Source organism: Myotis lucifugus, unplaced genomic scaffold (genome assembly GCF_000147115.1).
Source record: "Myotis lucifugus unplaced genomic scaffold, Myoluc2.0 scaffold_274, whole genome shotgun sequence".
NCBI classification, from domain to species: Eukaryota; Metazoa; Chordata; class Mammalia; order Chiroptera; family Vespertilionidae; genus Myotis; species Myotis lucifugus.
The window spans coordinates 1,088,285-1,101,495 of NW_005871322.1; the positions used below are offsets into that span (position 1 = coordinate 1,088,285).

Genomic DNA, 13,211 nt, shown 5'->3' on the forward strand with positions numbered 1-13,211 from the left:
ATTTTATTGATTTTTTACAGAGAAGAAGGGAGAGGGATAGAGAGTTAGAAACATCGATGAGAGAGAAACACCGATCAGCTGCCTCCTGCACACCTCCTACTGGGGATGTGCCCGCAACCAAGGTACATGCCCTTGACCGGAATTAAACCTGAGACCCTTCAGTCCGAAGGCCGATGCTCTATCCACTGAGCCAAACCGGTTAGGGCTCTCAACAATGTTTTTTTTTAAAATATATTTTTATTGATTTCAGAGAGGAAGGAAGAGGGAGAGAGAGATAGATACATCAATGATGAGAGAGAATCATTGATTGGCTGCCTCCTGCACGCCCCCCACTGGGGATTGAGCCCGCAGCATGTGCCCTTGACCGGAATCGAACCTGGGACCCTTCAGTCCACAGGCGATGCTCTATCCACCGAGCCAAACCAGGTAGGGCTCTCAACAATGTTTTGATAAATTTATCTCTAAATACTTCAATTTAGTTTCCAATTGTTTCTTGCTATTATAACAAAATATTTTTGGGGCTGGGGAAATGGGGTCAAGGTTTCTTTCTGGAATAATAAACATGTTCTAAAATTAGATTATGATCATTGTACAACTCTGTAAACATGCTAAAAACCATTGAATCATACACTTTAATTGGATGCACTTTATGATACATAAATTTTATCTCAATAACACTATTAAACACATACACATATTTAATATTTGATATATTCACCTGATGTCCTGCAACCTTTTGAACTCACCAATTAGTTCTGGTAGCTTTTATGAAGATTCTTCAGAATATTTTAATATACTGTCTGAGAATAAAGGCAGTTTTATTTCTTCCTTTCCACTCTGCATGCCTTTTATTTCTTTTTCCTGACTTACTGCACTGACCAGGAACTCCAATACAATGCTGAATAGAAATGACGAGAGCAGAAGTGAGACCTCCAATGTGTACCAAGGTTTTATACAGGGAGAGAACGAAGGAGGTCATTCCAAGAGGGAGAAGTAGAGGTAAAGGTATGAATGCAGGTAGAACAGGAGGATATGTGCTGCAGAGGGGCCTACCTGCCTGCTAGGTAAGGAACAGAAATGGAGCCCATAGGGCCCAGGCCAGCCCAGGACCCACACAGGGTAGGCGAGCTGAGGAGCTGGCAGGCAGGTCTACTCCCCAAGGCAGCCCCTCCCAGTAACCTTCCCAGCCTCTGCTGCCTCCTTAGTGTCCAAGCAGCAGGCCCGTGTAAACATGCTTAATGACACCCTGCCCCTCTCAAGTGGCATGGGTAGGAGAAGGAAGGTTGAAGCGTTGTGGGCAGGCTCTAAGCAAAGGTGTCGGGGTGAGAACAGATGCATGATAAGGGTTAGCAAGGGAGGCAGAGAGCATGACTGAAAAGGTGGAGCTGACCAGACCTTGGAGCCTAAACTCAGCCCTGCATCTTAACCAGTGGGCTCAAGGGCAAGTTGCTCCTCATAACCACAGCATCCATCCCAAGGCTTACGTATCTTAATCCATCATATCCTCAGCCAGGAACCCTCTGGTTAAATGAAGATTCCCCCCAAGGGCCTTTAGTAGAAAACAGGCCACAACAATGGCTCTCACTAATGGGTGCAGAGCCCAAAACCCTGCTGCTCCCCTCCAGGTATCTCCCCAACAAATCACACGAAAACTATCATGAGAACTGCTCAGGGCTGGTTTGAAAGGCCCAAGGCCTGGACCTGGAGCCAGGCTCTGTTCTCACCTTCCCAATTCCCCAGAGACACTGGGACTGCCTGGGTCAGGGGACATGGTGATGCTCTGGGCATTAACCCAACGTCTACGCTCCTCACACCCAGGAGTGGGAAGGGCTTTATTATTGCTGGTGGGTATGCAAATCATTTGACCTCAGGAAATGACTCTGGAGCACAGCAATGCCCATTTCCCCACCGATGCCCATTCCCTCATCTAGAGGCAGGCTGATAAGGTTATCTTAGGCAAGGCCTCTCCTCAGGCTTCGGTGCAGAAGGCCCTATGGCTCCTGGTGGCGGCTGCTCCCCAGGTATATAGAAGGCCAGATGAAGAACAGCCAGCTGGGCAGCTGTGAGGACCAAAGTGACAACCATCCTTCCAGGTTTGGCTCAGACTGAGCCTGATGGGCCCAAGCACGTCCACCAGCTTCCCCTGACTCATGATCCATATCCACACCAGGCACAGTAGCCCTCCCTTCCCTCCCTTCCTGGATCCTCAGGTGGATCATGGGGACTTGCCACATGCAACACAGTAACTGACCACAATGTAGCAACTTGTTGGGAAAGCACCAGGATAACCCTAGTGTTTGGCTCAACAAGTACTGCCACTCCACCCACCCACCGCACCAAGAGACTGGGGGCTTGCTCATCAGCCCACACAGCTGAGAAGTGCCAGAGCTGAGATTTGAACCCAAATCTTTATTGTTTTTTTAAAGTATTTTGTTGTTGTTTAATATAGTATATTTTTATCAATTTCAAAGAAAAATGACTCAGGAAATGACTTCAGGCACAGCATGAAGAAGGGAGAGGGAGAGACAGAAACATCGATGATGAGAGAGAATCATTGACCGGCTGCCTCCCCACACTGGGGATCGAGCCCGCAACCCGGGCATATGCCCTAACTGGGAATTGAACTGTGACCTCCTAGTTCATAGGTCAACACAACCACTGAGCCATACTGGCCAGGCTGAACCCAAATCTTTAGGTTCCAAACCCATATTCTTCTTGCCACAGGTACTGTCCCATTTGGGGTGGTGACTACCCTGGCAGTGGAAGCACCCCAATCCCCTGCCCCATCACCATGAGAGTGGTCAGATGCATTGGTTTTAGGGAGCTATGGACCTGGGACCTCTGTCTTGCAGTGAGTCAGGGGGCCTGCAGGCCTGCAATGAGGGAAGGCCCAGGCTCAGCCCTAGAGGAAGACACAGGCACTGACTGGTACCTCCTGTCTGAAGGCCACAACTGCCATCTCGGCTCTCTCCAAGGCACACCCACCCTCCTGCCTCACCCAAAGCCACGGCCAGCAGACCAGGACACACCTCCACCCAACCCCCAGCCACTTCTTTTTCCCACAAGGATGATCCTGGGTGGCACATCTTTTATGCAGGCTTTAATATCTACCAGGTAGAAGGCTTTCTTTTTGTAGCTTTCTCAGACTGAAGCAGTAGGTACTCTAGAAAAACGCGTAATAATGTGGCCATTTGATTTGTCAAAGCTAGTGAAATAATCCGAAAGAACCATTTCCTACTTAGTGACTCAAGGAAATATGGGAGATATTTTTGTCTCCGTGTATGGGAGCTCAAAAACTTCCACCAAAAACAACAGATGTTTACATTTTCAAAGACCTAAAATAAAAATTGAAGTATTTTGAATACTTTTCTTCAAAAATAAACTATACAATTATTTTGACAAAACTACCATAGACTTTTTAGATTTTTAATTCTAACTATAAATATGGATTTTAAAAAAAATTTTAACTGAAGAATTAAAAAACCAAAAAATTTATTTAGAGTCAATTCAGGATTTACCATCACCTCAGTTTCGCTGGAAAATAGATATACTTCCTGTGTGTGTTTTTTCAATTCCCAAATGATTGATCTATTATATAGATTTACCCAAAGGAAGAAAACTCAATCCCTGTAGTACACTGAATAAGGCCTCCCAAAGATGTCCTGTCCTAATTCCCAGAACTGTGATATGCTACTTTACACGGCTAAAAAAAGGGGGGGGGGATTTTCCGTGAGGAAATTAACACTCTTGAAATGGGGAGGTTACCCTAAATTATGGGGGGTGCACAATGCAATCACATGGATCCTTGTAAGAGGCAGGCAGGAAGGTCAAGTCAGAAAAGGCGATGTGATGATAGAAGCCAAGAAAATGGAAGATGCTACACTGCTGGCTTTGAAGATAGAGGATGGACCCATGAGTCAAGGAATGTAGGTGGATTCTAGAAGCTATAAAAAGGCAACAAAACAAATTCTTCCCTAAAAACTTCAGAAAGAATACCATCCTGCTGATACCTTGATTTTAGGACTTCTGTCCTCCAGAACTGTAAGCCACTACTATTGTTACAGCAGCAATAGGATACTAATACAGTCCCCTATGGCTGTAAAAGTTATTGAGCATCTGGAAAGATTTGTGCAGAGAAGCAACACCTCAGCTCCTTGTCTCCTCACAGTGCTATAAGGTTAAAAGCTTTTCCAAGAAAATCAGAGCTGTAATGTATCTTCAGTTGAAACTATCATTTGATAGCCAGTATTTTTCCAAACACAATTAAGTCTCTGTGTGTAAATAGGCATATTATGTATGTGTGGGAAAGGCAGCTTAGGGTTAAAAACAGAATGTTGTTATACACCTCATTTAGTAACAGTGGCTACAGCAGCAGCTTGGTTTAGGGCCACTATGCTAAATCCTATCCCTTGGAAAGGAAAAGCATCATCAACTCCAGACCTACTCTATGAGGTTGACAAGAGGGTGTGGTGGATGGTATGAAGGGAGCAGAGAAAATACAATATACTAGAGGCCTGGTGCAAGAATTCATGCACAATGGGTTCTCCTCCTCCCCCCACCCTCCCGCCTGGCCAGTGATCAAGGCCAACGGGCCAGGGGGGGAGGGACCGCGGGAGGTTGGCTGTGGGAGTGCACTGACCACCAGGGGGCAGCTCCTGCATTGAGCGTCTGCCCCCTGGTGGTCAGTGCATATCATAGCTATGGGCCGGTAGTCCAGTTGTCTAGTCATCACAGTTGCTTAGGCTTTTATATATATAGATAAGAAAACCCATAAGCAAATAAGAAAATAACTGGTAGGTAAAATGTGCTCTGCTCTGAAGAAAACAAAGCCAGGTAATGGGCTAGAAATGGGAGGACTGACCAGGATAGAGTAGTCAAATTAGCTTCCTGAGTGATGATCCCCAAGAAGAGGTCTGCTTGATGAGAGAATCAGGAGGAAGAACTTTTGGGGTAAAGGGAAAGAGCTCTGCATGTCTGAGAAACAGAAAGGCAGTCACAAGGCTGAAGCTGAGTGACAGGAGGGACTCGAGCAGAGTCAGCAGGACTGGCTGAATGTGGGTGCTAATGATATGAGAGAAACAAGGATGACTCCCAGATTTTTTTCCTGGGCAAATGGGTGGATGCTAATACCATTTACTAAGAGACAGGAAAGATGGGCTGAAGTAGCAGGCCTTTTAGACACATTAAGTTTGAAATATATGGCTGGTGGCTATCCAAGGCAGGTGAGAAGACTGTGGCTCATCCCAAAAGTGGCAAAGCTATGATGGGGAACACACTCACTAAATAAATAGTGGTGTGGACAGAATACCTAAAATGAAGTCACTGGAAGATTTTCCTACTGTGTCATCCTGACACAATGGCTTTCTGTTTTTCCTATGGGAGTAAAATTCAGGCTAGTCAAAGATTAGAAAGGTCAGAACAAACACAAGAGAAAGGCATCAGAAGCCCAAAATAGACGAGGAGATGTTAAAGGGCATGAAGTTACTGTAAATGAATTCAGTCACCCCACCCTCGACAAACCTTCTCTCCACTGCTACTCTTAGAAATTGGGCAAACAGGAGAAAAACCGTAAGACCAAGGCCTAGCCACAGTTGCACATTTTGTAGCCAGTTGTTGTCAGCCTCAGGCTAGGGTTCTACAGAGTGGTCTGGCCTCTGTTAGAAAAACACACTGTAGCCCTAAGTGCCAGGGCAGCCAGTGTGGCCTGAAAGTATTGTCCCTCCAGGATGGCAGGCTCTGGGCAGTCACTTACCTCCTCAGACCTTTGGTTCCCTTCTCCACAAAATGAAGGGGTAGCAATTAGACATCACCATCAACGGGCCATAGGAGTCTACTTGGGAGAAACATTCTGAGTTTCCAAACCAATCAGCAGGAATGATAATCCCCATCTGAGGGGTGAGGAAACTGAGGCACTGAGAGGCTGCATGAAGCCTGTGGTCTTAGAGATAACTCTATTCCGAAGCTCGATTCTCCTTCCTCTGAGGGAGCACCAAGTAGGTAACCACAAGGATGAAGCGACCACCTCCTTCTTCCTGAGGTGTCCCCCAATCAAAGACACAGGGAAGAGGAAGATGCTCTAAAAGTAGAGCAGCATGAGTTCCTCAAGATGGGCTCCATCAGAAAAAACTTCAGGTACCCCTACAAGGTTTCTGGACCCCAAGCTTGGCTGACCTGACCAACACTACTCCCTATCAGTGTTTGGCTGGGTTCTGTGGACTTTGAGAGGGACTGGGGACATAGCCTCCTGGTGCCCCTCCCCCAAGTCCACAAGAACAGGGGAGAAGGAGTGCTGGGATTTGTCTGAGAGCCCTGCTTCTTTGGGAGATAGCACTCACCTTCTCTTAAGAAGTAGCTCCTCCCTTGCACCCATCCTGTGGCTTCAGTGGGAACTGCTAATCCTAGTAATCCCCCCTCTCTCTACCAGGATGACCCAAGATTGATCAATCACAGATCTTCCTGGAATTTTTCTACAAGGGAAGTAGAAACCTGAGGTAGAAAGCTAGTTTGACAGACGAAAGCTAATATGCATAAAGCAGAGGCAAAAGAGAGATACAGAGAGAGGGACCTGGCTCCTGTTTGCCTGAGGTCTGGTGAAACAGCTGATTATAGATGGGTTTCTCTCCCTTGAAGCAACCAAAGTTCTCTAATGAAAGCGAACACATCGAAGCATCATTTTGCTCACCTTGCATACCAGCTGACCCACCTTGCATACCAGCTGACCCACCCTGCATACCTGCTGATTCTCTCATCAAGCAGACCTCTTCTCGGGGATCATCACTCAGGAAGCTAATATGACTACCCATGAGTAGTAGATGCTCATGAAATGTTTGTTGAAATGAAAAGGGAAAAGTGGCCAAGGGCTGGCAAGAAACCAGAAGCACAAGATTGTCAATGTGTCTGACCACATTGTGACACACCATCTGTGGGCAATCCTGGGCTTGACTGTGAGGAATTTTGTTGTCTTTTTTCTTTTTTTTCCCAGGAAAAAAGAAAAATAGAGCTGTCTGCATGCATCATGCCTCTACTTATACAAACTACTCCTGGAAAGAGGCCTGTAGCCAGGCTGCAGACCTGGCTCTACCCCTGGGTAAGTATTTAACTTCTCTGGGTCTCAGTCACCTCATCTTGAACAGGACAGGTGACGTAACTATCTCTACCAGCTCTAGAAGAATCCATGTTCTAAGTCTCCCTTCCCGTTAAGAGGAGCCAGCAAATAAGGCCACTCCCATATCTCTGCGTGGACAAACCTCCCCTCCAGCCCCACCACACTCTGCTTCAGAACTGGACCTCCCTTTCTACCCCCCACTCCTACCCTGGAGCCAAAGTCAGCAACTTTCTAAGCGTGGGCCCTGGCAGCATGTGTGGTCACCCCTCTCTGGACGGGCCCCATCTGAGGCTGGAATGATGGGCCCAGGAGTGAAAACTGTGACCCTCACCACAGGGCCAGAGCCAGCGATCTCAGAGGACAGTGGGATGTGAGGGCCAGAAGAAAACAAGGGACACAGCTGCCGGAGTCAGGCCCTGCAGGGAGTCAGACCAAGCGGCTCTGGATCAGATAATGTCTAGAGCTGCACGATGGGGACAACACTGACAGAGTGCCACCCCACTAACCATTCTTCCCTCTTCAAAGAGAATGGGCTGTCACTCCCAGAAATAACTCATGTGTAGCCAGCCTGACGCCCCCACAGAAAAGCCTATCCCCAGTCACATCAGACGCCAATGATGCAATAAGAAGCCAAGCCACATTCAGGCCAGGAGACAGGAGGCCCCAGGTGCCCAGTTCAGATATTCTGGCACCACCCACTTCCCCTTCCATCATCACTCAGAGGGCAAGTCCCAGTCACAGGAGTGTGGGGGTGGCTGAGGAAATGGTTTATCACCTTGGCACTCCCAGATGCCACCCCCGGTTACAGTGTCCTCGAGTAGAAGACTCCCCGTGGGGGTGCCAGGGACTCCAGCATGATTGTTCCAGGAGCCCACCCTATGCCACTCCCATCTACCAGGACACATCAAGAGCTTCAGTCCCAGGGCAGCTGGAATAAAGAGGACTCCTACTGCCAAGTGGAAAGATTTCACATCATCAGCATATTAGCACAGAACACTGGGAGGGAGCCGGTGCTGTGCCTGCCCAATAGTTTCTGGTCCTGGCCCACGGCTGACCAGGTCAGAGTCCAACCCATGTCATGTTCATAAAGATAGCCTAACAGTTGCCCCCCAGGCCTCTAAACCAGCCATCTCTCCCCAATAAATAGATCCTGGTCATCAGTGGACTTTGAGGTCAAAGTGACTAGGGTTTGACTCCCCATTCTGTCACTTTTTAGCCCCTCTAATTCTCCTGGCTAAACTCAGGTTGGTAGGAGGATTAAATAAGAATGGACATGGAACACCAGCCCACAGAAGGCATTCACCTGCGAGTTTTCATTCCTTCTCCATCTCTAACACTAGCTCAGTGATCGAGCCTGGGTTCTATAGACTTCCTTCTCCCTTTCCCCTGAAGGAGCGGGCACAGGTGGAGCTAGGCATCATCCACCTCTCCTGACAGCCCACCAACAGCAGCCCCAGGCCTGCTCCACTCTTATTGGTTCCCAGTTTTCTGGGGAGGCCACCTGACTCTAGGGCACTTAGTAGAGCTCAAGAGCCATGCCCAGTGGCTCTCCGAATGTTACTCTTGAGGCTGGCGATGGAGGAAAGGAGCTGGGCTAGCTTGCTTAGGAGAGAGTGCACGTCATGGAGAACCTCATGGCAGAGCTGCTTCTCAAGGGTGATTACCCACTCACAGCTATCTCTCCCCAGAAATCGATCAGATAGATGCCTTTCCCATAACCTCAAGTATCTTTAAAACTCCGACAGGAGCAATGCCTGGAATAGCTCAACAGTGGGTAATGGGAAAGCAAAAGCGAGTGTTTCATTCAGCAAATGCTTAGGGTGCCATCAGGAAAGGCCTATCACAGCACTCACATGGCTGTTACCCAAGCCATGGGACCAGGATTAACACAATCTTAAAATGATGCCTTGGACAACTCTAGGACAAAGAAGCAGGGGATTCCCTGGATCCTTCTCTTCATGGTGCTCAGAATGAAGGCCATAGTAAAAACGGCAGGAGAAAAATGCTGAGGCAGGGAGCTGACACCAGGTGGAGCCTGCCCTCGTAGGGGCACCCAGGCCCTACTCTGACACAGAGCCAGGTGTCAACTTGAAACCTGGGCAGGGTGAGGGACTGCACACCAGCACCTGTACTAGTACATAAAGGGGCCTCCACAAGTCACACTCTTCCCCCGCCGCAAAAGAAACAAACACCTGACGGCAGAAGCTCAGGGGCAGCCAGATGAGTCTAGCTGGGTCTGGCTAGGACATGGCTCATATGGCATCTGGCACATCTGGCAGGACTACTCGCCTACACCTCAGGTTCCCATAGGACAGGCTGGGTCTGTCATCCATGCTGAATCAGGCTTAGAAAGGGGTGGCACTGTCCCACAGAACCGAGGTGCAACCTCAGCTGCCAGGCTTGGTATGTCTCTTCTGGGGTTGGCTTTGGCTTTTCCTTGTTTACACTGAGCTCCTTGTGAACCTTGGGGAAAGTCAGTGGACAGGTAACCCCCTGTTAATGTAGGCGCCTATGACTTTGCACATATTGCCAGATCCTGAGAGATGGACATGCACAAAACCCTTCCCAAAAGGAGACTCAGACATAGTGTTCCATGTTTCCAGGGCCCCTAGACAGTCTCCCTCTGCCCTGCACTAGGAAGGCAAAGGGATGAGCAGTAACTGGTCCCTACTCAGCTCCACCCTGATGTGGCCTCTGCCTCCAGCCACACAGGACACTTGAGAATCTCTGTTTTCAGAGACTGACAAACTCGGGTTTCAGAACTGACCCCTCTGCTGTCGATGAAACCTCTTATCTCAAAAGACTTAACTTGCCCTGAAAAATAGTCTTAAATCCAGAATCTTTATCTCTGTGTATTTGGAAGAAGAAAATGGGATAAGAAACCCCCAAGCCCAGGAGTAGTAATTTCCAGATCTGATTGAGTCGCGTCATTTCAAAAGGCTTCCAAGCAGCCCTGGAATGTTGTGGTAATACAGGTCTCCCTGTAGGTGAGGGAAGCGTCCCACAGGAAAGGAACACGGGCTCAGCGGGCCATAGGGCCAAGGGCGCTGCTGGCCCGGGGAGGAGCAGCAGGGGAGCAGAGGGCCTCTTACAAGAAACAAGTTCTGAGCAGGGGCCACGGCGGGTCCTGAAGCACCAGCACCATTAACCACCATGTGACCCACCAAGGGCTTTGACCAGTTACCTAGTCCTTGGGCCCACCCTCTGTTCTGGACTGACCAGTAGATAGACCCTGTTGCCAGAGATGCAAGGCCTCTGGGTGTCGACCCCATCCAGGTCTCTTCCCAAGGATGTCTCTGACAGAGGAACAGAACGAAAAAGGCAGCAAGGGGTTGGGCAGCTGCAGGCACACAAACCCCAACCTATCTTCCCATAGCCCTCGTCCTGGGCAGCTGCCCAGTGGCTTTGGAGAATCTCCTGGCTGCTCCCTTTCGAGGCAGGGCCGCCGTGAGACCCCGATAGGCTTGAACTGCAGGGCCATCACCAGTTGGCTTCTTTCCTCTACCAACCTGGCACTCACCTGGGAGGCTTATATAGCACCTACTGTCATTCCAAGGCCTGTTCCCAGGTGCTCTGCCAAGGTCAGGAGGAGGTACACACAGAAATCCATGGAGGCCCTGATAGCTCAACCCACCCAGCTGGAAAGAAGCATGGCTTCCTTCATGGACATTGGGACTGAGCAACCCCAGAGAAGACCCCTGCGAAGCACTGTAGATTCTGGGATGAAAGATGCTCCAAGAGAGGCAGTGGTTAATGGTGGACACAGAGGGGGCACATCAGCTGTGAGCAACAAGGGTACTCAGCCTACATAGAGTGGGACAAAAGCAGTACCTGTTTGGTGGGTGCAGACAAAAATAGCATTTCCAGACTACACGAAACCCACCTACGTGCTAGTAATCCCTAAGACATCTACTACGCAAAGCCACCTGCTATTGAGATACCTTACACTGCATGCGCTGTGCCCATCAAGGATAGGGAGAAAGGACATGGAACAACACCCTGTTGTTTACTGTCAGTGCCAGCCACACCACCGAGAGGTTAGGCTAGGTCCCCATGACCTTGGCACAGACCCCCACTGTTCTGCCCTGATCTCCGCTATCTGCTGTTGCTCTCCCGTGGCACAGGCAGATGTGAAATATCAGCTGTGTGCAGAAGGTGTCCCACCCGGTAGAAGCAGGGCCCTGACACAGGGTCATGCTCTTAATAGCCCACTTAGAGCAGGCTTGGTAAAAAAGCTCTAGGGGAAGGAAAAGATGCTCATTTGAACAGGCTCATACTGTGGAAAGAAGGGAGATAGTCCTTCTGTCCCAACCCCACCCCAAGGCATGGTTGGCATCTGCTTCAGGGACTATGCCCTTCACTCCTAACCCCCAGCTGTGGTTCTTACTGCTGCTTCTTTTCCAACAGTTCAAGGAAAGTATACGTCCATGCGCCTGGGTTCTCCTTTGAGGAGTTGTAGTAATTAAAGTAATATATGCCAGTCTGGCCAGTGTGGCTCAGTGGTTGAGCGTCAACCCATAAAGCCAGGAGATTGTGGTTTGATTCCCAGTTTGATTTGGTGCAGGGGTCCTCAAACTTTTTAAACAGGGGGCCAGTTCACTGTCCCTCAGACCGTTGGAGGGCCGGACAATAGTTTAAAAAAAACTATGAACAAATTCCTATGCACACAGCGGCGGCAAAAACACCCGGCGGGCCGGATGTTTTCAGCGGGCCGCATGTGGCCCGCGGGCCGTAGTTTGAGGACCCCTGGGTTAGAGCACATGCCCGGGTTGCAGGCTCAATCCCCAGTAAGGGGTTATGCAGAAGGCAGCCAATCAATGATTCTCTCTCATCATTAATGTTTCTATCTCTCTCTCCCTCTCCCTTCCTCTCTCTGAAATCAATAAAAAACAAAACCTATTTTAAAGTACTATATGCCACACCAAGAGAACAGTTGCCTCCTCCACAGAAATGGCAAAGGAGAAAGTTACCAGCTGCCCAGCTCTGATGCAGATGGGGCTGCCTATCTACACAGCCTGAGTCTCCCAGAAAGAAGATCTGAGGAGACATATGTAATACCCTTTGTAATACTTTAAGCATAAAACAATTAAAAAAAAAAAAAAAAAGATCTGTCCTACCCTCGCCCCCTTCAATGCACCCAAGCTTGGGAGAAGCCAAAACCCTACTCTCTATCCTCACCCCTGACTTTTCCTCCCTGCTTCCCCAATCCAAGGATTCCAGCCGCTGCCATTCACTGCCAGCTCACTGATGGGTGGGGCTGCAGGTACACTCACCTGCCTGCAGATCATCCTGTCCTGCTTCCAAGCCATTTAGCCAAGGGTTCTGACATTCTTACTTAGGGCCACACCTGTTCCTTGGTTTCATGCTTAAGGAGGCCAAAAACACCTTACGAAATATAAACAATCAAACTTCCACATCTTCCAACAGAAACCTCTGACGGTGCAAGCTAAGACCTGCCCATCGGCTCCCAGGAAAGTCTGAGCACCACAGCCTCACATGAGAGGCACTTGGTTACCATCTGCCCCGCAGCCAGCACAGCAGCCCTCTGCCCCTGACCGCCCTAGAGGCTCCTGCTGAGCCAGTACAAGAAAACACTTGAAACATCAACATCCTGACTTTGGTTGCCATGCTGTCCTTTCTCCATAATTCAACTCCAGCTAACATGTCTCCTCAAATCCAGAAAACATAAGCACTGGAGAGAAAATGTAGACATTTGACTCCAGGTGAGTGTACCTGATATACAAACATTCATAAAAGAACCTTAAATGTACAGGTACTTCCTTCGTCAGGTAGGAAAAAAATACCTTTCTCAATAACAATAGCTAACATTTATGTACCCTTTGTTTGTATCAGGCACTATTATAAGCACGATATAGGAATTAATTAATCCTCTAGCCATCCCATATGAGTTAGGTACTATTATCACTTCCATTTTAAAATGGGGAAACTGAGGCACAAAGAAGTAACTTGCTCCGGGTAACACAGCTGCCAGGACGCAAATGCAGACAGCGGGGCTCCAGAGTCCGTGTTCTTAACCACTGCTCCACCATAGCCCTAGAGGTCTGTTTCCTCCCGTGACTAAATGTGAGCCAGTAATTGGTTCAAT

The 13,211-nt window shown here is 48.8% G+C and overlaps 2 protein-coding genes across 6 annotated transcripts in view; one reads left to right on the plus strand and one right to left on the minus strand.

The window, feature by feature from the left end:
* PSKH1 (protein serine kinase H1) overlaps positions 1-13,211 on the plus strand; it is a 287,836-nt gene that overhangs the window by 164,320 nt on the left and 110,305 nt on the right. The window lies entirely within an intron of this gene.
* Positions 1-13,211, minus strand: part of RANBP10 (RAN binding protein 10) — an 81,199-nt gene that overhangs the window by 47,248 nt on the left and 20,740 nt on the right. The window contains exon 1 of one of the 5 annotated variants that reach the window (XM_023763125.1): positions 747-877. The exons of 3 other annotated variants lie outside the window; for them this stretch is intronic. The gene's annotated coding sequence lies outside the window, so the exon portion shown is untranslated. Of the gene's footprint in view, positions 1-718; positions 878-13,211 lie in introns of those variants that run through there. One more of the 5 variants, XM_023763126.1, reaches the window with a different exon arrangement.